This window comes from Lethenteron reissneri, chromosome 53 (genome assembly GCF_015708825.2).
Source record: "Lethenteron reissneri isolate LAM-NWPU_2019-01 chromosome 53, ASM1570882v1, whole genome shotgun sequence".
Classification (NCBI taxonomy): Eukaryota; Metazoa; Chordata; class Hyperoartia; order Petromyzontiformes; family Petromyzontidae; genus Lethenteron; species Lethenteron reissneri.
The window spans coordinates 10,548,660-10,576,223 of record NC_083831.1 but is presented as its reverse complement, the minus strand read 5'-3'; the positions used below and the strand labels follow the sequence as shown (position 1 = coordinate 10,576,223).

At 47.0% G+C, this 27,564-nt stretch overlaps 1 pseudogene; it reads right to left on the bottom strand.

The window, feature by feature from the left end:
* On the bottom strand, window positions 1-27,397 carry LOC133356177 (RNA polymerase-associated protein RTF1 homolog; annotated as a pseudogene).
* Between the last annotated feature and the right edge of the window lie 167 nt (window positions 27,398-27,564).

Below are 27,564 nucleotides of genomic sequence, written 5' to 3'. Positions count from 1 at the left end.
TTGATATTTTATTTCTAAAAAAAAGAGAGAGAGCAAGTTTTATGTACGTGGCTTAGAGAAGACGAGAGAGCCATCATAATGTTCCCATCTTTACCGAATATTTCATTTTCCCCTCTCCCCACCCGTGTTGTGCGTATGAGCGGGTTTCCCATATACACATGCCCATTCCGCAAAAAAAAAGCACACTCGCCCTCTCATTGTAAAGACACAAAACTAGAACAATATAGAGAATCAATCAAAGAGTGTTACAGCAATCACATTATACAAGCTTACTAGTCAAGGGGGACTTTACACGGGGAAAACACGCGGGCGCGCACACACACACTCAAATTATAGAACAAAACCTCTGTAGATGACGTTCATACTTCTTAGGTTAAGTATAAAACTGCACGGAGTTTGTGAATTATATAAAAAATTCCGAGCCGTTATTGCAGGCTTAGATTTTGTTTTAACACCTTGTGTACAAGAAATACAATTAAACAAATGAGGTTAACCCATGGGTGCTATTTTGACATAAAAATTTGAATTCTCTACAAAATAGAACAATCCAAAACAAAAATAAACACACTTTAAAGTAAGAGAATGTTACAGGCTTTATAATATGAACAAGTTTATCCACCATACACATTAGGCAGGGCGTTGACATTTGGAGAATAAGGTACAGCTCATTATTAATAATCATCGTTATGATGATCACCATCCAAGCCGGGTGGCACAGTGGCTCGAGCAAAAACTTGTAACGGGAAGGTCATCACTTCAAAAACTGGGCAGTGGGCCTCCGTAACTCACCCCCATCGTCCCTACGGAGATCATCAGTGTCCACTTCATGGCAAGTTCAACAGTGTACATAATTTCGATGTGCCCTGCCAAGGTAACGTGGCGTTTGCCCACCAACCCCACTGGACCAGAATCACCAGCGAAGTTGAGAGCTGCCCTCCCCCACCCCCATTGCTTATCTTGAGTAGGCAGACACCGACTTTGAATATTTGTTTTTATCACTGTCATTACGATTATGATCTTCTCTTCGACGTTGTTGGCTCAACGTGTGGGGAGTGCATGTGGGGGGGGGGGGGGGGCTAAATGAGGCCCCTTCGTTTCTTGTAATCTTCCAGGTTGAGGGAACGGCGAGGGCCGCCGTCTTTCACAGGAGGTGGCTTGGAAACGCCGCTGTTTGACTTGGACTCTGCACAGTGAGGGGAAGAAGATGGGAGAGGCCGTCAGTGACTGCACGAGGGGAAAGGGAGACGGAGCTTCAAGAAAGGAGCATGCTGCAGGAAAAAAAACTTGTCAGATTAGGTGGAGGTAGGGAGGGGTTTCATAACTTTTCAACAATTTCATCCTGATTGTGATTTCAGTGTCTGCATGTATGTCGGACTTCTTTTGCACCGTACGTAGCCAACCGTGTCAATCGGAGGTGCGGTCACGTCATGAGGCGGAGGAATCCGCGTGGAAATGTTGCAAAGCGTTGCGAACCTTCGTGCGGAAGTAGATATCACAGAGCTAACTCTGAGATTTTCTAAGAACGACCTCTGGACAATTCTTCACCATCCGTACTGCACACGTAAGTTAATGTTAGTTGCACGACAGTCAAAATTAGATTTTACTTATCAGAGCTGAAATTTAGCCCAATTAAATGCAGAACCAAAATGTAATTTTATGGGTTTTTTTTTGTTGGGCGACTGAACTAAGACCATCAACTTACTTCAGAACCCAGTTTAGATTTTACTTATCAGAGCTGAAATTTAGCCCAATTAAATGCAGAACCAAAATGTAATTTTATGGGTTTTTTTTGTTGGGCGACTGAACTAAGACCATCAACTTACTTCAGAACCCAGTTTACTCACAGGTAGATGCTTGGATTGGAACCCAAGATCTATTTGTAACAGACAATTTTTTTGTCAATAGACAGTAGAAAGGTTATGCCATGAGATGAAAGGCATTTTTTGTTTAGAATTTATACGGGCGAGTGGCGTGGCATCAACTTGCGAGGACACGGCCTCCAAAAAGGTGTTAGAGTAGAAAGGGGTGTGCTTTTTACACGCTTTTTATTAACTCACTGTCTGTTGTTATTGTCATATCCTCAAATCTTGTAACTCAATTTTAACCCACTTCCCAATGTGGTATCGACTGCAAATTTGTTATACTTATGTCATACTGATGACAATACTATATTATATCGTAAAAAAGAAAAAAACTATTTTAAAACATTCTTTTTTATATGTTATGTTTCGGCTTGGCTCGAATTGCCTACGATAAACTGACGTTGGCTGGAAATTACCACGGTCCCTTACGTCATGGCAAGCTTCGGGGCCACTTCCTGGAGTTCTTTTATTACTGGTACGGTACATTTCATTAAAGTGTGTTTAAAAAAAACTTTTTAAAATATTACTTATTTCCAGATTCTCTTGCATCTCTACAGCTACACTGGGCTGCTTCATGTGGAAAATGTAGGTGCATCGGTAAAAAGGAAAAGAACTGTGCGCATAACAGGGCATCCAACAAGCGAACTGGCCGGCGATGTCTCTTCAATGCTTTAAGACGGAATTTGTTTGCAAAGAAATGCGAAGCTCAAGTGCGATGAGAAAAAGAAACGAAAGAAAAGAAAACCTCCCGACGAATAAATTAGACCGACTCCAGCCTCCAACAACGGAATCCGTATGCTCGCTGGCAACTTGTTCCCCCGTAGCGTGCCCGATGCCAGGAAACGTGCCGCTTAGAAAAGTAGGTCAAGCAGATGTTGGGGGAGAGAAAAAAAATACTTCTGCAGCTGTGCAGTCGAGACACACACGTGCAAACTCCCCTCCCCCCCGCACACAACGGCACGTTCAGTGACATCGCCAAACGAAACTTTGAAAAGGTTGCGTTGCCAGGGATTGTTGCCCTCCGTTACATCCCCCCCCCACCGAAAACTGTGCCATCAGAGTCGAGGGCACGAGGATAAGAGAGGGCATCCGTCTCAAGGAACTTCCCTGAAATACCGCTCAAAGTTGCGTGGGAACTACCGTGAAAGAAATGCCACAAAACTAACGGTGTCTCTTTTTGGGAGTGTCTTTGCTGCGGAGACCACCCCAAAGACCTTCCCCTCTTCTCTCCGCCTATGACCGGACTCTACCAATTACTTAGCGAGACGTTGACTACCTCGCCTGGTACACAGGAGGTCGTGGGTTCAATTCTGATCCTGGTGCCTGTATATTTGGAGTTTGCATGTTCTTCCCGTGGTCGTGTGGATTTTTCTCCGGGACCTTCGATTTTTCTCTCCACATTTGGAATCAAAATCACAATTTTAGAGCATTTGGCTGCGATCAATTTCCACGTGATGAGACCGCTTCATTGGTTGAGCTATCAATTGTGGCCAGGTCGCTTCTGAAAAAGAGCTAAAAAGCTCAGTCAGTGGGCCTTACCTGGTAAAATAAAAAATAGTTTCATCAGAGTAATTTCGTATTTATCTTTCTGTATTTGTCTTTTCACCGTCAACCAGGCTGGCAAGAAATCCCCAAGACGTCGCTCGAAGCGACAGTGGCCGATCCTCAAGACAAACGATTGGGACTGGCGCCTCCCAAGGCGGACGATCCACCATGGGGAGATGGAGGAATGAAATCAGCGTGTGCACAACTGCTAGACGGGGACTGTCGGATCACGAGACCGCGAGAGATGCCGACGAGTTTGGGGAAGGGCTTCATCCAGCAATGAATTGATCGTAGCTGATAATGACAATGGGTGCCTGATATTCGAACCAAACACCCCTAAAACAGTGCTGGCTCAGAGTTCTGACACGAAGTGCCAAGTCACCTCATGCCAGGGTAGTTCAAACAGTTCCATGCAAGGCAGTCGCAGCTGTGGGTGCCGACAAAAACGCCAGACACGCAGCTCGCATAAACATTATGCAGGGGAGCCGCCATGAATCAACTGCATGCAAATGAATCCGATTTGAGGCTTTCATTTTATGTGCTGCCAAACATTTGAAGAACAATATTTCGTCAAGGCACTGTTCTTTGAAGTGAAGTTTTATTTTTTATTTTACTTTTAACAGGCTAAAGTACCCTCTTCCAAGACGTTTGTGCAGCGTGGAGGCGGCCAAATAACTTCGAGAGGAGGTCTCTGAAGCTCTCTCTGCTGCAGTATTTTTACATGCTAATTGTAATGTTTTTGCATCGCTCAGTCGCCCTGCTAGGTCTCCCTTGCGATAAATTTTAAACTACATCAGAGGTCTCGAATGTTCTTTGTGTAAAGAACGATATGAATGAGTGGTCAATGATCGGTCGCACTCATTGCACACAGAGTGCTTGCCACAAATAAACCGTGATACCTTGCTGATCTCGTCATGGAGCATAAAACATCACGCAAACTCCGGTCATCCTCGCAGTGACTTTTCTCCAGCCAGCCAACAAAGACGGTCCCCGCATCGCGCGCTTTCCAAAGTGCTTCTGCAGCCGTCTGGAACGCTCGTCCTTCCGATATGAGGAAGCCATTGGAGCCATGCACTTTTAAATCACCTGAGTTGAAAACCAATCTCTTTAGAACTGATTATTGTATTCAGTCGTCCTTCCTCCGCACCTCCGATTAGCACGGTTGGCTACGTATGGTGCGAAAGAAGTGCAACATACGTACAATAATAAAACAAGGCCCATCGAAAACGGAATTGTTCCGGTGTTATTTCGAGTCTGTTTGCACGATCAAGTATGGCTGTTGTCTGCATGGTGTTTTGAAGATGCAACCCGAAGGAAGACAACACCTGAAGCTTCATTCGTGAGGACCCTAAACTTAACCAATATAGTTCAGCACAATAGCAGCGGCAGCGCGAGGCACACAAGCAAATCAAGCAAAGGCTGTGGGCAGCTCAAGGGGCCCCTGATTCATGCATCAATGAGCTCAAATTCAGGTCCTAATTAACATAACAAGCTAATTATCATAAACAAACCTATCAGTCTCTTTCATCTCTCATCTCTATTGTTCGTCTATATTTCCTTTACCTCACTCCATTTCCTATCTCTCTCTAGTCATCTCAATCGGATGTTGTAAAATGAACGGTGGGATTCATGCCCGCTACCAGAGCGCCCTCTCGCAGTGAATGACAGCCAGCTCGAGTTCCCCTGGAACGCACCCAAAGATGGATGAAGCTTGCCAATTTCAGTGTTCTCCACTAATTTTCAGAGGGGGGGGGGGGGGGGGCACTTTCGTCGATAAGACATCACCAATGTGAGCGCCGCACGTCAGGGGGTGCACGAAAAGTCGTCAGGGGCTGCACGAAAGGCCACTAGGTGCCGTCAGTGGTCCACGGACCTTGCAATGAAGAACGCTGTGCTCAAGTGCATCAGGACACGGTGGGAGCGTGGTGGGAGCGTGGTGGGAACATGGTGGGAGCGCGGTGGTGGTAGGAGCGTGGTGGGAGCGTGGTGGGAACATGGTGGGAGCGCATTGGTGGTGGGAGCGCATTGGTGGTGGGAGCGTGGTGGTGGTGGGAGCGTGGTGGGAGCGTGGTGGGAACATGGTGGGAGCGCATTGGTGGTGGGAGCGCATTGGTGGTGGGAGCGTGGTGGTGGTGGGAGCGTGGTGGGAGCGTGGTGGGAGCGCGGTGGTGGTGGGAGCGTGGTGGGAGCGTGGTGGGAGCGTGGTGGGAGCGCGGTGGCGGTGGGAGCGTGGTGGGAGCGTGGTGGGAGCGTGGTGGGAACATGGTGGGAGCGTGGTGGGAGCGTGGTGGTGGTGGGAGCGTGGTGGGAGCGTGGTGGTGGAAGCGTGGTGGGAGCGTGGTGGGAACATGGTGAGTGCGTGGTGGGAGCGCGGTGGTGGAAGCGTGGTGGGAGCATGGTGGGAGCGTGGTGGTGGTGGGAGCGTGGTGGGAGCGTGGTGGGAACATGGTGAGTGCGTGGTGGGAGCGTGGTGGTGGAAGCATGGTGGGAGCATGGTGGGAGCATGGTGGGAGCATGGTGGTGGGACATGGAGGGAGCGTGGTGGGAGCATAGTGGGATAGTGGTGGGAACGTGGTGTGAGCGTGGTGGTGGGAGCATGGTGGGAGCATGGTGGGAGCGTGGTGGGAGCATGGTGGGAGCGTGGTGGTGGTGGTAGCGTGGTGGGAGCGTGATGGGAGCGTGGTGGGAGCGTGGTAGGAGCATAGTGGGAGCATGGTGGGAGCGTGGTGGTGGGAGCGTGGTGGGAGTAGGTGGCACCTCCCGTCAATTCAACGGAGCACCTTCACTCCCGCTGGTGGCTGACCTGTCATTGGGACTTGGAGGTCAATCTTGATGTCAAAGTCATGGGCCCTGAAGAGGTCGTCAGATTCATCTCCATGAGCCCTGGCACCCGAGGAATCCTTGGCTCCGCCCCCCGACCCAGCCTCCCGTTGTAGGAGTAACTGAAAGAGAAACACGATAAACTTCACGTATCTTAGAGTGTAGTTTTTCCGCCGGGCGATCCACTCTTGATTTTTGGGTGAGGTTTAGTAAAGATCTAGCCACGCTTAATGCCGTAACATCCTCCACCACCCAACACAGCCAAACTAAATGAGAATGTGGATCCAATTGCTAAAGTTTGTTGTGAGAATCGTTCTTAAACTTCCCGGCGAGCTGAAACGATAATATTTAGCACCTTAAAACGCTTGTTTCAGGGACAAATTAATTTTGATTGGCTGTGTAGGATGAAGGAAGGTTTTGAAGGACATTAAATTAGGTCAGAACATTCCTTGGTCTAACCAAAAAAATATTATGAACAATGAATATTTTACAAAACGAGCTCGACCATGAGTTTTTGGTTCGTAACCGGGTGTTGTTCGGCACGATGTCCGACGTTTTGCTCAACGTGCTGGAAGCTTCCTCAAGAATTGTTGCTCCCAGCACGTGGAACGACATGTGCGAGGAAACCGGAGTACCCGGAGAAAAGCCACGAGCGCGAGGGGGATAATACTCAATCACCGCATGGATGGAACGGTTGGAAATCGATCCACCTGCTCTCCTGTCATCATACCCTAGCAAGCCAGACTTGGATGCCCACGGCGAAGAGAGCTTCACCAATTTGTGTGAGCCACCGACCCCTGGCCTCCCCACAGTGCTGTATCGCAGGCGAGCAGCACAGCCGCCAGGGACATAATATTTCCTTGCAAATGCCCGGCTGTTATATATATAGGGGAATGGAAGGGACGTTGGAGAGCTAAGCAAGGGGAGAGGAGGAGGATGCAGGAGGGTGGAGAAGCGTATTTACGTCCAGTGGAGGAGGGTCATAAAGTTACAACAAGTTACGACAACCAACAAAACACAATCGAGTGCAAAGCATAGGAAAGGAAAGCAAAAGACGATAGGGAAGAGAAATGGGCATCTGGCAAAAACCAGAGTGCAGAAATGGAATCGGGTTACAAGCGATTTAATAAAAGGGGACCATATTTTAGTGTGCACTGCCACCGATCCCGGTGGCAAGAGGCCCCGCGCGCACGTCCTGCTTAAGGAGAGAGATCACGCATCGACTCACCGCTCGCCCAATCTCGATCGGATTGTCTGACTCCAGCTGTCCGTACTTGGCGTTGAGCTGAGCCCGGATCGCGGCCTGCACGGCTGGATCACGCGCCTGTAGGCAGAGCGTCGTGTCAACAGGGCAGCGCGGTGCACTACGATGAGCGTGGTATTATTGTTTACAATACCGTTCGACGCAACGTGTTTATGTGATGAATGTCGCGGTATATCAGTTTTCTGTATTTTGTTTCACACATTTATCGTGTTATTTTTCTGCTTTGATGTACTTCAAGTACTAACGTATTGTTTAAAAGTTAAGCAACTGCACTTCACTCAATATAAGCCTACGAACTCCGGTCATCCTGGCAGTGGCTTTTGGGTCGCCATCGAAGAAAGATGGTCACTGCATCACGCGCTTTCAGATGCACTTCTGCGGCCATCTGGAATGGCCTTCCTTCCGATATTATGAAGTCACTGGAGCTATGCAGTTTTAAATCATCTAGATTGAAAACGAATTTCTGTAGAACTGCTTTTGTGCATCTTCTTGGTTCTTTCGGTAAAGTCACGTAGAAGGGAAGTAATAAAATAATAAAAATAAAACATAATAAAATAATTCTCACAACGTTTCGGCCACAATAAAGACCAGGTCTTCACCTGAGGACGGCTGCTTGCGTTGTGGCCGAAACGTCGTGAGAATTATTTTATTATGTTTTATTTTTATTATTTTATTACTTCCCTTCTACGTGACTTTACCGAAAGAACCAATAAGATGAATCCCTGCAGTCACGAAAGCTTTAAATCGAAATTTGCTTTCGTGCGATAAGCACTGTTAGCTACGTACGGTCTGGCAAATTGTAATTCTGTCTTTGGCGCTTTAACTTCTGGTTTCCCTCCTGGTTCCGTCCTGGGGGGCCCTACTAGTCTGCCTCTACATGGCTCCACTTGGTCCAATTTTTCTGCCGATTCGGTATCAACTACTGTGCCGATTAGCTTGGTGGTTTATGTACGGTGTGAAAGAAGTTCAACATACTACATACTGACACGTCCTCCATATATATGAAAGTGTTATTGGCCAATTAACGAATGCTTATATGCTGTCATAAAATGATTATGTTATATAATCACCCAGCCGTTAATTACTCTTGAATGTTTTACAAGCACTAATGGAATGGATAGTTTCTATGTTGTACACCATCCCACAGGTGTTTGGATCTTCTCGATTGGTTATTCACTAAAATATTTAAGATAACTGAATAAAAATCTGAAAAAATCTGGATACAAATGAGAGAATGGAAACAAAAATGGAGAGAAAAATCCGCTCACTTGACGTGGCCTCCCAGCGATTTAAACATTCCCACAGTGAATGAATAACACGTGGAAAACACGTTTTGTTCGTGACAATGACACAAGAAGCAAGATCGTGTCTCTCAAGTGGGGATTAAAACTCCAGTGACCGATGGACCAAGAGTACTGCATTTAAAGGATGACCGACGGTGCATAACGATAACATAGATTAATTAATTTAATCGCTTTAGTCATTGCCTGTTCATACACCTTCAATCACCTCCTGGCTGTGTTTTCGGGGTTGCTCTGCACGGCTCTCCGATGTGTTCTCGCGTTGTGCCGTGCATCATTGGGCACGCCGTCTGACGTTCCGCTCCACATTCTGGGAGCTTCTCTTACGCCAAAGAAGCTCCCGGCGGTGTGGAACGAAACGTCGGGACATCGTGCCAAAAAACTCACGGCACATCGTCCAAAACGCATCCGGAGAGGGCCATCAATCGGCCTCTTCTGGTAAAATGAACGACGAAGCGGCGCCGAATGGAAAGCCAGGGAATAAAAAACTCACGGGGCCGAGTCAATGATGCATGAGCGGAGGGCTGCTACGCACCACAAAAGCCCTGGGTGTTTGTCCCAAGGTCATTGCTCACTGCCTGGCCCTCGCTGTGTGTTTTTCTCAGCTTGGTGCAGTGCTTACATTGGACACCATGGTGGGCTTGCACTGCCTCCGAGTGAACGGGTCCATTTTCTGGTTCTTCATGTTTACAACCTCTGCCTGTTGAATTCGACGCACGCCATCATTATTGCGGGGAAGGAAAAAAAACACACAGTTGCTATGTTGTTGTCTCGACGTGGGCTTCCAAAAGACCCCACAAAAGATTTAGTTGCCCGAGTTCATTGGCCCAGATTTTCTTTACGTGTCAAAGGTATCTGCGTACTCGTGCAAGCAATCGCTCTCTCAGAACGAATCTCTGTCAATGCCCCCCGCCGAGATGAGACACTTTAATTGCATATTGTACGTTTTGAGACGTGTTTTCTTCATGACGTATTTATATTTTAACATTGCGAAGTATTTACACGTTACACAATACCATTCATATTTAATCACCGGTGGCTACCCAAATTGGAACCCACGACCTCAACAGCACCGGCTCAGTGCTCTGACCACTGCACCACCCAGCCATCTCTAAGGCACATTGCGGTAGATGTAGAAGCTCCAGTGGTTGCAGGTATCACGTGAACAAATTACACACAATGGCATAGCAAATTATATAAATGATATTCATTAACGCGTCATTACATGCCTATTCGCCATACCTGCATGGCTTTTTCCGACTCCACAATGTTCCACTCTCGATTCCTTTGGTTGATATAGCTGCAGACAATCATGCATTGGTTACAATATTTTGTTAAGACAAATTTCACGTGTGTACTGAAAGGTCTTAAAATGTGGTATGTGTGTAATATGGTGGATAGCCGAGTGAGTGAATGAGTGAGCAAGTGAATGAGAATGAGCGACTGACTGAGCAAGTGAGCGAGAAAGAGAGTGAGCGGGTGAGTGAGCGGGTGAGTGAGACAAATTAAGAGAGTGAGCGAGTAAACTGAGTGAGCAAGCGAGTGAGCTAGAGAGCGAGCGAGCGACTAAATGAGTGAGTGACTGAGCAAGTGAGTGAGCAAGTGACTGAGCAAGCGAGTGACTGAGCAGGTGAGTGAGCGGGTGAGTGGCAGGTGAGTCAGCGAGTGAGTAAGCAGGTAAGTGAGCGGGTGAGTGAGACAGTGAGAGAATGAGCGAGGGAATGCATATGAATGAGTGAGCGAGAAAGAAAGTGAGTGAGCGGGTGAGTGAGAGAGTGAGTGAGCGGGTGAGTGAGCGAGTGAGTGAGCGGGTGAGTGAGCAGGTGAGTGAGACAGTGAGAGAGTGAGCGAGTAGACTGAGTGAGCAAGCGAGTGAGCTAGAGCGAGCAAGTGGCTGAATGAGTGAGTGACTGAGCAAGTGAGTGAGTGACTGAGCAAGCGAGTGAGTGAGCGAGTGACTGAGCAGGTGAGTGAGCGGATGAGTGAGTGGGTGAGTAAGCAGGTGAGTGAGCGGGTGAGTAAGCAGGTGAGTGAGCGGGTGAGTGAGAGAGTGAGTGAGCGGGTGAGTGAGCGGTTGAGTAAGCAGGTGAGTGAGCGGGTGAGTGAGCGGGTGAGTGAGCGGGTGAGTGAGACAGTGAGAGAGTGAGCGAGTGACTGAATGAGTGAGTGACTGAGCAAGTGAGTGAGTGACTGAGCAAGCGAGTGAGTGAGCGAGTGACTGAGCAGGTGAGTGAGCGGGTGAGTGAGTGAAAGTGCGAGCGAATGACCGAGTGAGTGGGTGCTCGAGCGAGCAGCAGTGAGCGAGCGAGTGACTGAGCGAGCGAGCGGACCTGATGGCGGAGATGTTCTTTGTGCGAATGCGATCGAGGGCCTCCGCTCGCTCCTCCAGTTCGTTCATCTTGTCCTGGATCTCGCGAGCGCGGTCCTCGTTTCCACCCTCCTCCGCCATCGCCTAAACCGTCAAAGCGCACCGCACGCCAGTCGCCAAATCAAGGACCGCCGGCCACTTTACCAAACCATTTACAGACACAACAGTCCCCCAAGATCGTCACACGCCATTTCACCAGATCAGTAACGGTCACAACAAATTATTTCCCCCTTGCAACATCGACGGTCACCCCATTCAGAAAATGTGAACCGCCGCAACAATCAAAAAAGTGTCAGGCTGTCACACAATTTTACAAAGTTCTCTGGGCCCCATTCACGAAAACCGTTTAAACTGTAACAACGTTACCAAACTGATTACCAAACCGTTAACTGCTGCAACCTTAACAGCTCTCTGTTGCACGCTGCAATGCATTGTGGAGGAGGTTAATGTGCATCGTGCATAAATCATCGCGCGCAACTTTCCAGGCTACGAAACATCAAATAGCAGGCAGCGAGCAAGTAGATTAGACTACTGGCTGATGACTCCCCCCCCCCCCCCGAAGTAAAGTATTGACACTCGAGGAAGTGTCATTTGGTAAACAATATATATTGTAGACTATATATATTAAATTCAAGAAAAGTATGAACCCTTATCCATTTTACTTTCAGTAATGCTGTTTGCTTTTGGCAACTTGGTAATTTGGGCCTTAAGTCCTGCACTCAACAACTTATGATGATGATGATGATGAAAAACTTAAATATATAGTGTGCCAGCACCATGGACAACATTTTCCAAATTTGAAAAAAATTACTCGGCAATGACTTAATTTGTAGACACGAAGCAATCGTCACCCCCCTGATGCGAAAACTTGGCAGGACTCTTCATAAAAACGAGACTTGCCGAGTCTTTCCCGGGTAACCGGCCGTGATGACAACAATAACAAATGACGTAAATACCTTATCCTTCATCAGCTCAGTTTTCTTCATGGCGTAGTTGGCAGGGTTTTTCCTGAACTTATCCTTTTCTTGGACGATCTGCGATGCGTCAAACACGTGGGAAAACACAACACAACTGGCAAATCACAATGCTCTCACTGCAACAATCGGTATTAAAAGCGTGCAAACTTTTAACCGGCTGCACAACTGGTTACATTTACAAGATCAGCAAGGAAATATGTTTTTATGACACATGCCTTAAATATGCTCTCAATAGCATCCCTACGATAATGTACACTGACGAGGCCCTCTCCATGCCATGCCGGTCTTGGTGGTTGTTTGACCATACTTCACCACTCTGGTCAGTGCGGGTTGGTGAAGTTCACAATAATGCTATGCAAAGAGAATCAGTGTCCCCCAATTGGATTGGAGCACAGGATAGTCTTCATGTCTATCGGCAGTTCCAACCTAGTGGTTGAAACATCTGCATGACAACCAATGTCTCTGTATCCCAGAAACCAAAACTCGCCGCTACAATGCTCAACTGACGGCCAATGCAGCACCCGCCACGTCCCCATGCCCCCTCCCCCTCACTTCAATAATCTTAGCCACACTAATCAGGTACGAGGGGAAGTTTTCCCCCTGGGAATTGTCAATGCTACGTTTCTACTTCAAGCGTGCCCAGTCGCCTGTTGTCTTTGAGTAGTTCTGAGCGTGCACAGTCAACGCATGAAGTATTAGCGTTATCAAAGTTTAGCGTAAATTGACCCTTTCCCGTACCGAGACGTCTGCAAGTTGCAGGGTGGGTCCCGTTCACCACCAAATCTGGTAACGAGCAAGCAGTTAGCATTAATTTTATTTAGAGGCATAGTGCCGCTCTTTTTAAAGACATTGTACTCACCGCTGAGAACCGTGGCGACACGACCGCACTCCACGATAGGGGGCGCCAAACTGTTTACTTCCGTACACGTACGTCATCGTACATCGGAATGGAATCGGAAGAAAACTGATGACGTACACGTACGTCATCGGAATGGGTAAGGGCTAAAGTGCGGTCTGCCAAACGCATTTGAGAAGCGGTTCCCAGTCGCCGTTGTGCGCACGGAGAGGGGGGGGGGGTAGGGGGGGGATACGTGAACATGAGGGCCATGCACTCACGTGCTCCACGTCCTGGTCGTTGAACTTGTAATCGTGGGCCACCTTGATGTCCTGACGCTTCTTATTGATTTCGTCCAGGGTCGGCAGCTGAAGCCCTCCCAGCATCATCTGAGTGAAACCGGGCGGAGCAATGCATTTTCAGACGATGCATCGGCGTTCGGCCCGTAAATACGCTCCGCACTAAACAACGCCTTTCGCTTTGAGGGGGATAATGCTGCCATGGTATAATGGGAAGCATACTGGACTTGAGATCCAGAGGGCAGTTTAACGCGTAGGTTTTCGCGACCAATATTATCCGTAATAAAGATTTTTTAGGGTTAGATGGCGTAAATACAAATGTGTTATCCCACCACCACCCAACACAGCCAATTACACAAATAAGTACCTGGTGCGATGTTTACACACTGCACAAGGTACTCATTTGAGGCTGAGTCCACCTAGGGGATGCCCAGGACCGGATAAGATAATCGTCACTAGTGTTGTCAGTGAGCGAGAATTGAACTCGGGTCGCCGGGAACATAGCGAACTGCGCTAACCGCTGCACTACCGCTCCCTAAACTCTCCATCAATATATTCACACACACACACGTGTGCGCGTGCACGGGCAGCGGCCGGCGAAGGGCCTCACACATCAAGAGTCTCCTACAGCCGAGTGGCGCACACAGCGCCGCCGCCGCCTTACCGCTTCCTTCCACTTCTGGAACTCGTTGTCGGTGATGTCCTGATTGGAGACGAACTCGAGCCGGAATACGCGCTCCTGGTTGCCGTGGCTGGGAGGAGACAACCGGCACAACGCACGCAAGGCCTCTAGGTGTTGGTGTGCTCCGATACACGTGTACACACGTACAGCGTCCTTCACTGTGTCCAATCACTGCTGGATGAGGGCCCTCCCCATGTCGGCCGTACTCCACCAAGCCGGTCAGTGCGGTTTGGTGACGATACGGAGCGTAGATGTGGGAGAAGCGCAGTACAGGAATGGATTGTTCTGCATTGCCCTCCGCTTGCAACGGACGTTTTATACACGGTGGTAACCCATTCATGCGCTATCCAGGCTCAAACCGGCTTAGCTTCCGAGATCTGACGAGATCGGGAGGGACATTCAATTCAATGCACCTCATGCCAGGGGGCCTCCATTTTACATGTCCTGCAAAGAATTTTGAGCTGGAATGTCTCGAAGCGGCAATTTTTTTTTTAAACACGATGCTTTATTGATGCAGGTCGTTGGGGTAACCGGGCTGAGGCCATCAACTCGCTACACCTGAAAACCTGGAGTTTAATTGGGGGCGAGACGTTTAATCTAATGCTGTGCGAGACACAAACACGGCAAGCCTCACCGTAACCGGAGGCCCTTGTTAGTGCGTGTCGTCCCCAGCTGGTAGATCTTCCCCGTCTCCATCATGCCCGTCACCTCCGCCACCTGCTCGCAACCGGCACCCACCCAAGGGAAAACGAGACCATGTCATTTCGCTCAGAAAGGGAGAAGCGCACAGACGCTGCTGATAATGTGGTTAAATAACAAAATGTAAATTTCGATTTAAAGCTTTCGTGACTGCAGCGATTCATCTTCTTGGTTCTTTCGGTAAAGTCACGTAGAAGGGAAATAATAAAATAATAAAAATATAAAACAATTAAATTCTCATGACGTTTGGACTGCAACACAAGCAATCATCATCATGTGTGAAATCCACAACAAGAAAATTTGAAAAAAGTGGCAGTTTTTTTCTTAAAGAAAATGTTATTGTTGTATATTTTTAATATTTTATTATTTCCCTTCTACGTGAATTTACCGAAATAATCAAGAATATGAATCCCTGCAGTCACGAAAGCTTTAAATCAAAAGTAACTAGCTTGTTAGGGATACCTCAGAAGATGGCAATTATTTAAAATATTGACGTTCATTTTTTTTTATTCACTTGCAGTTACTAGCTAGTTAGGATACCTCACAAAATGGACAATTTGTTAAAATATTAACGTTCATTATTCACACATTTATTCCTCAGAACCATGTTTGGGCCAGGCAATGGGGCACCACACTCGGTTGAAACAAAATTCAACAAGGGGTCAACACAGTAGCCAAAAAAAAAAGGTTGAGAACCACAGCTCTCGATGGATGCGAGCGAGCGAGCGGTGGCAAGTGACTGTGCGACGCACCCGGTACACGGGCTTGGCGTTGTTGTTGCCGATGCCAATGCGGACGAAGCAGCCGATGGCCGTGCGCTCGAAGAACGGCATGTGGCACCAGCGCTCCATCTTGTGCCGCGACAGCCGGATCTGGTTGAGCTCGTCCTTGGATGACACCAGCGTCGTCTTGGGCGCCGACTCCTCCTTCCTGCGGCAAGGATCATCACCATCACCGCTGTCATCATCATCGTCATAATCATCATCCGCTGTGATCTATCCACTGTCGGATGAAGGCATTCCCACGACTCTAACGACCCTGGCTTGCAGGTGGATGGGTAGCCTGAGGGGCATTTCAAGACCCGTGCCAGAACACCGAGCCAGCACCGATCGGGGTCTTGGATTCGAATGTTACGCTCCCATCATCGCCATCGTCATCAGCTGTGACCAATCCACTGCTGGATGTACGGTATAGATTTCAGCATACATGGCTGGCTCCTTAATAAGGGGGGGGAAGCTTTTGATTGGTTCTTATTAATAGGCTTTTAGTGATGTTAACGCACTGCCTCAAATATGCGGTAGCAGAATTCCATTCGAGGGCGGACCAAAGACGTGTGGAGTCGTTAGGAGTTGGCGCTCGTTCAGGGAGGGCACGCGCACGCAGAAGAAACCCAACGACTTACTCTTCCTCCTCATCGGAGGAGGACGACGAGCAGGAGCTTTGGTCGCTCTTCTCGCTCGCCTTGTCATCCTCCTCTTCCTCCTCCTCCTCCTCGTCATCGTCAGAGTACACGTCGCTCGCGTTTAGACGCTGCTTCCGTGCCAGAAGCTCCGCTGCAATTGGTCAAAATAAAACAATGACGGACGACAGTCCTTCGGTATCAAACAAAGATGGGTAGACAATATATCACCTTCATATATCAGTCTCTCCACACGCAAGGCCTTCTGGGAGTGGATTATTTCAGCAGCATTGATTCAGTACAAGCAAACACTGGACCTTTGTCGGCACAGTGTGTCTTATCAGCAAAGTCAAGCTTGCTTGAATCAATGCTGGTGAACTGCCAGTTGTTATCGAGAAGGATTCCCTCTCTTTAAGATTCAGGTCTTGGTTTGACATTAAATTACAATCAATCGGGTCATTGTGGAGAATATAAATAACAAATAAAAAAAGTTCCTTCCGACGATGAGTTCGCACAAGTGAATGTATGCAGAATCTCCAAACATAAGAGAATAGATAAGACTCCCTCATCCCAAAGGAATAATCATGAGTTAACATGACCCTCGACTGGTACTTGAACTCACGCACTTCCCACTCTGAGTTAAGCTCCGGATGGTGCAGATAGATGTAGAGCTGGGGATATCCAATTATTTGAGTAATTTATGATACCAGCTTGGAGTCTGTAATATGAACTGTACTCGGTCATTGTGGAATACCGTAGTTTCATTCATGGAGGTGAGAAGTCACACATGCAACAACGGAGCAATGGTGAAAGAAAGGGTGGTGAGCGATGCCAATTGAAGAGTGTGGGCTCAGACAATTCATTGAAGTGACATCATAAAAAGTGATATAATGCTAGTTTTGAAGTTTTCCTGACTGCAGGGATCCATACTTTTTGGTTCTTTCGGTAAAGTCACGTAGGTAGAAAATAAAATAAATCACGAGTTTCTGATGATGATTGCTTGTGTTGCAATCGAAATGTCGTGATTTAATTTATTTTATACCTACGTGACTTTACCGAAAGAACCAAAGAGTATGATATCATGCTACTCTTGAACAACTGCCATGCCTCACGTGCAGCTTAAAGTCACAAGCCATCAGGATCACCGTCAGCCAGTCAATCCACTGCCGAAGGCAAACTATCACTGACCCTAAATTTCGATTTAAAGCTTTCGTGACTGCAGGTATTCATATTCTTGGTTTTTTCGGTAAAGTCACGTAGAAGGGAAATAATAAAATAATAAAAATAAAACAATAAAATTCTCACGACGTTTCGATTGCAACACATGCAATCATCATCAGGTGTGAAAACCACAGCAAGAAAATAAAAAAAAAACGTCGTGAGAATTTTATTTTTATTATATTATTATTTCCCTTCTACGTGACCCTTTAAAACTGCAAAGGGGCGCAGAGCAGCGCACACTCTCGTGCGGCTGTGCATGGCTGCATCTACTAACAACTGGCAGGCTTTGGCCTGGTCGGCATCGGGTTGCCCTGGCAAGATCCAAAGTGTCCACACGGGCAGTGGGGGTTGTGGTGAGATGGGGGCAGAGAGGGGTTAGGCAGAGGAAGGTGTGTGGTCACCCACCAGTCTTGTTTTTCTTCTTTTCGCGCTCGGCTTTGAGCTCCTCCATGGCCTGGGACTTCTTGTCGAGTTTCTCGTCCCGCTTTGAGCGCCGCTCCTTGCTGTGCGACATCACCTGCCCAAGGCAACGCCGATGCCAAATCCTCAGTCACCGTCAGTCACGGGGGACGCGTTCGCACGTTCGTTCCGTTTCGCCACCGGCTCACGTGGCACCGGCGGTAGTCGCACGTTCACCGCTTGTTGCAGAGGTTCACGGTTCAACTAGAGAGGCCGCCCTGATTATTACTGCGGCTGCAATAACCGTACATGGTGAGTGCCGTATACTTCACATCGTGCGTTAAAGCCCCCCTGACTTAATTCGCAAAGAGTAGACCATCGTGTGTGCCGGCATCACGGTCAAAGTTTTCTTCGTTAGAAAATTACACCGCACTTTTTTTTCAATTGGAATTAGACAAAACAGTAATCATTGCACCAGGTCAATGTTGCAAATGACGACTATTCTGGTCTCTTGGCAATTCTCACCGACACAAAATAAACTTGAAAAACAACTACGATAAAAACATTTGTTAAAAAAAAAATTCCTGGCACTGTCCATGCATTTGTGCAGGATCCACAGCCGGGGTGGGGGGTGGGTAGGGGGTTGGGGGGTTGGTAGGCGTGAGATCAGTGTGACGTCATCATGCAGATGTACGTGGTAATGTCACCACCGCGTGCCAGCCAGCCAGCCAGCAAAACATTTTGCAATCTCGTCAGATAGATAATTTTTCTGCCGTCTCACCTTTACGGGTGTCTCCTGCACCTTGCTCTGCTTCTCCCTGTGCTCCCGGTCATGCTCGTGCTTCTTTCGTTTCTCCTTCTTCTTTCTCGCTTTCAGTTTCTTCTCGATCTCGAATCTGCGGCGTTAATCGTTTACGAGTCGTGCATCCGAAATGGATTTTTTAAAACACGGCGCAAAGACGCTGTATTGAACCGAATTTCAGGATCGCAACGGCTCGGACCGGCTAGTGGGCTTCAAGAAATGTGCCCAACAGATTCTGAACAATGACCCCACCACCACATTGCTCGGTTTCACCAACACACACGCTCATCAGCAACGACACCACCCGACTGGCCATCTTCAATTTTCCATGGACACAGTGGCCAAAGCTTGGCTGGATCTACGCACAAGCCATGGAAGATACCTGATGCACAAGTGAAAAATCAAACTCACTCCTGCGCGTGATTGCCGCGATGAACATCAAACCACGGACGCATAAATTCGCACTATGCCCAATAAATATTTGAAGGCGGTGGGTGAATGAATGGGTAGCTATATCTGCAATTCACTAACTCTCATACAAAGCAATTGAAGGGCTAAATCACTTAGAACTGAATCGCTAATAGTTGGTATTTCTTTTCCATACAAAATCACCATCATCAGCCACACATGAAGCAAATTAGAGGAAACAATGTTACAATGTCTCCCTGCTGACATGAGCCTGGGGCGGTGCCAGTGGTGTAAATTTCATATTATCATGATGAGGGCCAGTCTCTCCGTTAAAGAAAGCAATTTAAAATGTAGGCTTTCGCGATCAATATTGTCCATAAGAGGTTTTTGTGTTAGATCGTTTCAATATAAGCGTCGTTAAACCAGCCACCACCTGCCACAGCCAATTAGTAAGGTTTGTCACGAAACAAAACATGGCAATTCGTTATTAGTACAGCACATCGGTGTGTTGGAGAGTAAATCCACGGCATTCACAATTTGAGTATGACATTTAGCTGCTAACTACATCCAGCATCATTTTCCAGAATTCTCCAACATCAGTGTGCTGTACAAGTAAAGAATTAGCATGTTTTGTTCACGTGACACACCTTACTAATTGGCTGTGTTGGGTGGTGGCAGATTTAACGGCACATTTATATTTACGCGATCTAACCCAAAAAAAAATCTATTTTGGAAGAGAGCAATGTTGAAGTCCCATGGTGGTAACAATTTTATTGGGCCTGAAAGAATGTTGGTCTGAGTCAATCTCTAATAATGCTGCTTTGAAAATTACAGCCTTATAATTGTGAGTCGAGTGATTTAAACAGTGCCAACATGTCAGATACAAACAAAACCCCAAACTAAAGGATTACCAAAACGAGTAGGTAAAATATAGTAAATTAGCGAGTAATCACAAGCCAATCGCTCCATTAAATGTGAGGTCATGCTATTTCAAACAACAATTCTGCATTTTGATAGTTTTTGCATTGCTCTTCTCTGCACCACTTTTGGTTCTTGAGTCATAAGCGGAATGACAAACAACTTTCATGATGAGTACAATGGATGTAGTGGCATAGTTGTCTCGTGTGCAGGCGGTGTAACGGAGGACAAGGCACCGGCTACGTATATACAGAAACTATCGTGTTTTTGTATTGTTTGTTGTTGTAACGTTCTGACCCGCTCCGACTGGATATCTGTGAAAAAGTTTTATAGCTCATTGGATTCTGACTATGACTTATATTTAACTTCTTTCGCACCGTACGTAGCCAACTGTTCTAAATGGAGGTGTGGAGGGCGGGGCGAAATTACACATGGGGTTTGGAGGGGGGGGGTCACCCATTTCACGCCTTGTTGCAAACAGGCTACGCCACCACTGAATGTGCTTAGGGGTGGGAGCTTTTGCATGCCGACCTCGTCTTGAGAACCTCGCGCTTCTCGATGCGGTTGTAAAGCTCCTGCTCGCGCTCCTTCTCCGTCATCTTGGAGAGGCGCGCGCGGTCCTCTGCGTCGCCCATCAGGTCGTCGTCGTAGCCATCGTGGAACTGGTCCTTCCCTTCCGACGATGAGGACGACGAGGACGAGCTCGCCGAACCCGAGCCAGAGTCGCTGCTGCTGTCCGAGTCCGACACCTCCCCTGGGGACAGAGAGGGCGGCGGGGGAAGGGGGGGTGGCGTTGTGGCCACGAAGAAGGTTCGGTACGGCAGTTCTTCCAAATGCGCTTCCTGGCGAGCCACGTAACAAAATTAGTGCGCGTAGGTGGGCCACATGACGTGGGGTCGCGTGTAAATACTTTGCGACGTGTTTCTGCACCTCCGATTAGCACGGTTGCCTATGTACGGTGCACAAAAAAGTTCAACATACACACATACATGACATCTGTGCACCGGGAACAGGATGTAATAACATCTGTACATATGAATAATAGTTGGCACCTCTTGTGTATAGCTTTCTCATCTCTACGTATTGTTTATTTCCCTTTCATCTGAATCGATGTCAAACATCATACGTTGGATTAGGATGGAAGCTATCTCAGTCAAGAGAGGCAGCGATGGATGAGGGAAACAGTCAGGACCCAACAGCCCAAGAGGCTAAGCGACTCCGGTGAAGAAAACCACCAGCGTTGCTCCGCGTGCACGCGTCTCCTTCCACGGTTAAAGCCTCCTGCCGCTCTGCTCCGTTCGAGCTCTTGCTCCGACCGAGGCGTTGGACTGTACTGTGCTGGGACCGCACCTTCCTCCGGCTCGGACGCCTCCGCTGCACTCTCCTCCTCGGAGGACCCCGACGCTGTCTTGGCCACGGCCGACGTCTTCTTACTTGACTTCTTGCCGCTCTTCCCCTTGCCCTTCTTCTTGGCGTTGTTGCCTCCGACCGTCCACTGTGGAAAACGCAGGCACACACCTCTCGTAAGACCATCAAGACGCCTCTCGTATGTATTAGGCATGTAACGACGCATTGATTTTATGGAAATCGGCCCCAGTTTTCCTGTGTTGAACCGATGCAGCGAATAATATGCACTCCAAGAAGCAATAGCTTAATACAATTAAACTCTGCACTGGTTTAACACATTCACTGTCTCATCAGCAGTTAGGCTTGCGTGAAGGCAATGCCGAGAAGGTCGTGCAGCTGACAGGATGTGTAAAATAACCACTTATATTTTTTTATGTCAAGCCGCAAATATGGGAATGAGGCTTTATTTATCTTGCCATAAACATTCTTCACACTGACTCTTAATGAGTTTTGAATGTTGTAGATGATAAATGGGATAGAATTGCAAAATACATTTAAGGCACAAATTTAATTGTGGGAGCAATTGTTGATTATTTTGATGCGTACATGTTGCACGAAAGGTTTTCATGTGGTTCCTGAAATGCTGCACATTCTGCAAATTTTAACGAATAGAATCCAATCTTGCCATCTCAGAGAAAAAAGTGGCAATAGATTTTATAGCGAGGGGTGCGACTTGTAACAACATAGCTAGAATATATCTTTATAATTTTTTGTTCCTATTTATGCAGTGTTCTTGACAAATGTGGAGTTTTTTGTGTTGTTATTTGCGCTTGAGCACTACTGCCAATGCAGCAGCAGCATCACCAAATAAAAAGTTCAATATACAGAATATGTGGTGTATATAAAATGCATGGTGCTATATATAACCATCGTTCCATTGGGATAGAGCCAAGAGGATTTCCTTTGGCTACAGAGTTCCAAAACATTTCCAACCGTGATAATCTAATTTATTCAGAGTTTAAAAGGAGGGGCCACTCGATGATAACTTCCTTTATTTCCTAGTTTAACCAAACTGCCAATGGCCTAGAATTACCACATTTTTTATTCAATGCTTTGGGGTGACTGTATTCACAACGCTATTCCCAAAACATAGTATGCTGGTTAAAGGCCAACCCCACATTCCATATTAACAGAAGGCCCGTGGATGGATAGATTAAGGAGAGATTCCCATCATGAAGAAATGACCGGCACACATCATTCTGGTGTTTTCCAATAGTGTCGGTAATAGCGATGTGAGCACATGCCATCTGAAAAGCTGAGAAAAAGACCGTCAGAACGAAAATCTGACCCCAAATATGAAATCACTCCACAATTAACGATATAGCAGTGCCATCAAGAACCTGGATTTGAATCCAGATGCAGCCACCCATGATTAAACCGAGATTTAAAGTGTAAAGCAATGAATGAAGCGTCAGAGCGAGTGTGTCGCGATCTCACCTCCAAGTCGCTGTCGGACGTCTCCGAGTCAGGAGGAGTCTGACCGTTTTGCCACCGTCGCCGCCGCCGATGCCGCCGCCGGTTGTGGCGTGGCAGCCGGAGGTACGGGAGAAGGGGCTGCTCTGCTGCTCGGGCTCACTGCGCTTGCGCTTGGCCAGCGAGAGCCACTCCTGCACGGGAGGCAAAATGACGGCGGTAACAACAATCGCCATTCGCCACTAAGTGGCGATAACGTCACCACGGCGCTTGTGTCAGGCTATGTGCACCTTAAGCCTCGTGGATGGAGGGGGGGGCCCTCTGCACATGCACGCGGTGCGACTCAATGACTGAGCAGGCACGCCGCGTTATTCAGAACCGTGCATACCAGTCAAACGAGATCAACTACACCTCTGATGCAAAGGGTATATTCGTTATTTTTTTTAAAGATAAAGTTCCTTACTACGTAGCCTCTCACTTTTGTGCTGTATACCTCTCGGATGTGCTTTCGGGTTGTATCGAGTGTTGTTCGGCACAATGTCCGACGTTTCTCTCCACGTGCTGGGAACTGAATTAAGTTCCAAAAGAAGATCGCAGCAAGTGGAGTTTCGAGTGAATGGTCCCAGGTCGTGAAACGACACTCCACGTACTAGGAACTTCTTCAGGAACTGAATTCTATACCTGAAGCAGCTCCTAGTATGTGTTGTTCATCATGTTGTGTGATATCATGCTGAACAACATGCAGAACACCCGAAAACACATTGGAGAGCTAAAGCTGGTAGTTATTAAGAACGAGGTGAGTATAAGAGGTGACTGGGTGACTGAGGTCAGAGCTGCCACTGCCAGGTAGCCGTCCATGATTAAATTGGGGTTGCAAGTGTAGAGAGATGATGATTTTCCACCTGATAGCCAATGGCTGCACGTGAAAAAAAATCATTACATTGCACCTTACTATGTCATTTATTTCGATTTAAAGCTTTCGTGACTGCAAGGATTCATCTTCTTGTTTCTTTCGGTAAAGTCACGTAGAAGGGAAGTAATAAAATAATAAAAATAAAATATAATAAAATCAAATAATTATTTGAAAAATAAAACATAATAAAATCAAATAATTATTTGATTTTATTATGTTTTATTGTTATTATTATTATTTAATCACTCCCTTCTACGTGACTATGTCATTTATGTCGCTAAATTTCAGCTCTGAGAATTTTCAATATAAATGTTACTTTCCTGTGACAAACATAACTCTCTGTAGCATGGTACGTGGGGAAGTTCTAGCCCCTATTGTGTGGATCAGAGATCACTTAGAGGGATCAGAGATCACTTAGAGGGATCAGAGGTGGCTCTGTGATCGTAGTACGCGATATCGCTTCTACAGGGCTGTTCTCTAACGCAAGGGAGTCGTACTGCTCTGCAAGATATAATTATAGGGTTTTTTCCCCTTTTTTCTGGCAACAAAACTGAAACCTTTTTACAAGGATTTATGTCTGCATTAACCACAATACTTGCAGTCAACATGCAAACAAAAAAACATACTATGATAATATATGCATTGTCCTTGAAACTGATTGGTCCACACCAAGTTTTTTGTTTGCATTTTGACTGCAAGTATTGTGGTTAATGCAGACATGAATCCTCGTAAAAAGGTTTCAATTTTGTTGCCAGAAAAAAGGGGAAAAACCCTATTATTATATTTTGATACTGGCAAAGGAGGTCTAATGATGATGCTCTGCAAGAGTCCGGAAGGGCTTTTTCGTCTCATGCCATGACTTCGATTGCTCACAAGGTGTATATATGGGAAATTGAAGACAAGCGACTGCGCTATTGTGGCCATGAAACACAAACTATAGTAAACCAATGATCCTTCAACGGAGAAATAGCAAAGCTACCAAGAACTCTCTTGAAGCCCTCTCGTGCCAAGCAGTCCCTCAACATTGCCAATTATCTCCTGAACATATTGCCATAGGCAAGAACAGAATTGGGGGGGAAACAGCTAAAAAACACCAGGTGAGGGACTGTTGGGATGTAACTATTTCAGCTGTTGTCGTTTTTGCTGTATGCTTTTCTCCATCCAAACTCTGAAACTGAACAGTGTATCCACTCATGAATAACTAGGCGATTGCCCACGATTACATGTACACATTACGTAGGGGCTTAAAGAGATCGACCTTGAGGAAGAATTATACTCGTAGATAACCTTTCAGGTTGCATAGGTAGATTGTCATTCAATACTAGCAGGCTCCGAACTAAAATAACAATTCAAACGTATATATCGTCTACAACTCTAAATACAAAAACAGAAAGACATTTAAATTCGGCCCCAAAGTTTGCACAAGAAGACGGAAGGAATAAACTCAGGAATATGACGTCTGCAGGCGGTGGACGCGGCGACTAACATTGCGCATATCAAACTAAAAATAACAAAACAAAAACACGAGCGGGGCACATCCGAGCACGAACACCGCTGCAACCCCCCCCCCCCTACGGCCGAGGAACACAACGCATCTGTACATTGTGCATTTTCCCACCGACTGTCAAAACAATACGAGCTGTCCATTCCACACCCACCCAGCGTGATGGGTACCGTGGCCTAGCTTGCGCACATCACAAGAGTGAACACATTTGAGATGCATGATGACTACGTTCCCCGGCTAGAGGTTAAAATGTCTCACTTTCAAAGCAAAAGTTTCATGTATTCTACAATGCATTTACATTTTGATTTAAAGCTTTCGTGACTGCAGGGATTCATATTCTTGGTTCTTCATCACACCTGATGATGATTGCTTGTGTTGCAGTCGAAACGTCGTGAGAATTTTTATTGTTTTATATTAATATTATTTTATTATTTCGCTTCTACGTGACTTTACCGAAAGAACCAAGAATATGAACGCATTTACAGTAATTCCAAAAGCATTTAATTCGTGAAAAAAGCAAAACTTAAATGAAGCAAGTTTATATTTTGAAATTATTCAACTGCTTTAATCCACCTACAACACAGAATATGGCAACATACCGAGTAATCATTATCATCACCCATGCTTCTATTTGCTGCTGGATGAAGGACTCACCACCCTGCCACAATCCCTCATGGTCCTGCATTGCAAGTCACAGCAAGCCCCACCGATCAGCTGCTGCACAGGGAGCTGCTTTTACGGCTCCATCTTCACTGCGATTGTCTCCTTTAGGACGCGTTTCCCTCCTGTCTGGTATGTTTTAAAGCATTTGCTCACTGGTCTAAGTGTCGCTAGGGCAGTGTTTGTTTACAAAGCATCTGCTGAAGAGACGCAAAATGCCAAAACAAGTCAGTGTTCTTTGTAAAATTAAAAATGCTGACTACGTAGGGTGCGCAAACAGTTCAACATACGTGCATCTAGTTTAACACGTAGGCAGGCTTTTCGCGATCAATATTATTCATAATCAACGTTTTTGGGTTTAGATCGCGTTATTTATAAATGTGTCGTAACCCTCCACCACCCGACACGGCCAATCAGCAAAAAAAGTGTCACGTTGACAAAAGACAAAGAGTTCACTGCTTTAGCCCACCGGTGTGTTGAAGCGTGAAACCACAACATATACAACACACCGATGGGCTAAAGCAGTGAACTATTTGTCTTTTGTCAACGTGACACTTTTTTTGCTGATTGGCCGTGTCGGGTGGTGGAGGGTTATGACACATTTATCAATAACGCGATCTAAACCCAAAAACGTTATGAATACGTGCATCTAGGCCAAACGAATGACTGCCATAAACATATGCCGTGAAGTTACAGGGGCCAAGCTATCACTTGTGAAATGCGGGTAAAGATATCGGGCACTATTTACGTGGCGTTTCTCTGTTTGAGGTTCTCAGATGCTCCCTAAGAAGACATTCACAACTCCGCTGGAAGACAGCGTGCACACACATTTCATTGTACAGTACACTACTGTACTGCATCACTCCTCCCCTTCTTTTAGTTCCGACCCGGGACCTATCTATACTTAGGATTAATATGCGACCCTTTGAGCCACGCTGGTATCTTATATGCCGTGTTTAATACTCGTGGGGTTAGCATGAGCCATGGTCAAACCACTGCTGGATGATGATGATGATGAATGGCTTCCGAAAGCTGTCGCGGGATAAAAACGCACTGCACATGTTCATCACGGCCAAACACAGCACGATCAAAGTTGTACCGCAGTTTAGCCAAGCCTTAATGCAGTTTATTGAATTGTGCGAGGTCATACAAACTTGTGCGGGGTGTTGGCAAGACGACGTGCGTGTAATTGCAGGCACAGTAATGCAATGTCCAACACATGTTCACGTAGAGGCTGGACCGGGTTTTGGCTTTAAGCCTCGGTGGCGAGAGACGCGAGTTCAACTCCGGGCTCCTCCTGCGGCGTTAACTCAGCCCATCATCATCATCCATCCGTAGTCAATGTTGTTTTGGTACAGCCCCACTTTGGGGTTTAGGGGTATGGGGTTAGGGGTTATGGGTTTAGGGTTCAGGAACGTGGATTCCCACCGCCGGCTGTGGGTTTGCCAACAGGAGGCGAGCATTGCCTCAACGCTCGTTTGAGACACGAACAACCCACGTAAGGCTGCGTTAGAACACACACACACACACTACGCTCGGAGGGTAGGGGAGGGGGGTGTAGAGAGACAAAGACGGCCGGCGGTGGGCCCAACAATCACTAACCGCGTCCATGCTTTCGTCGCTGCGGCTGTCGTCGCTATCCGAGTCGATCACGACCCTTCCTTTTCTCTTTTTCACCATCTTTACGCCGTTCGTTGTTTTCGTCGACGTCGCCGTCGTCGCTGCTGCCGTTTAACCTCGCTGGCTTTCTATCGGCGTGCGGTTAATTAGCGGCGGCGGCGGGAGGAGGAGGAGGAGGCGGAGGGGATTAATGAAGCGTCAGACAGCGACGAGCGACGCGATCCGATGCCCTCTCGCTCGCTCGCTCT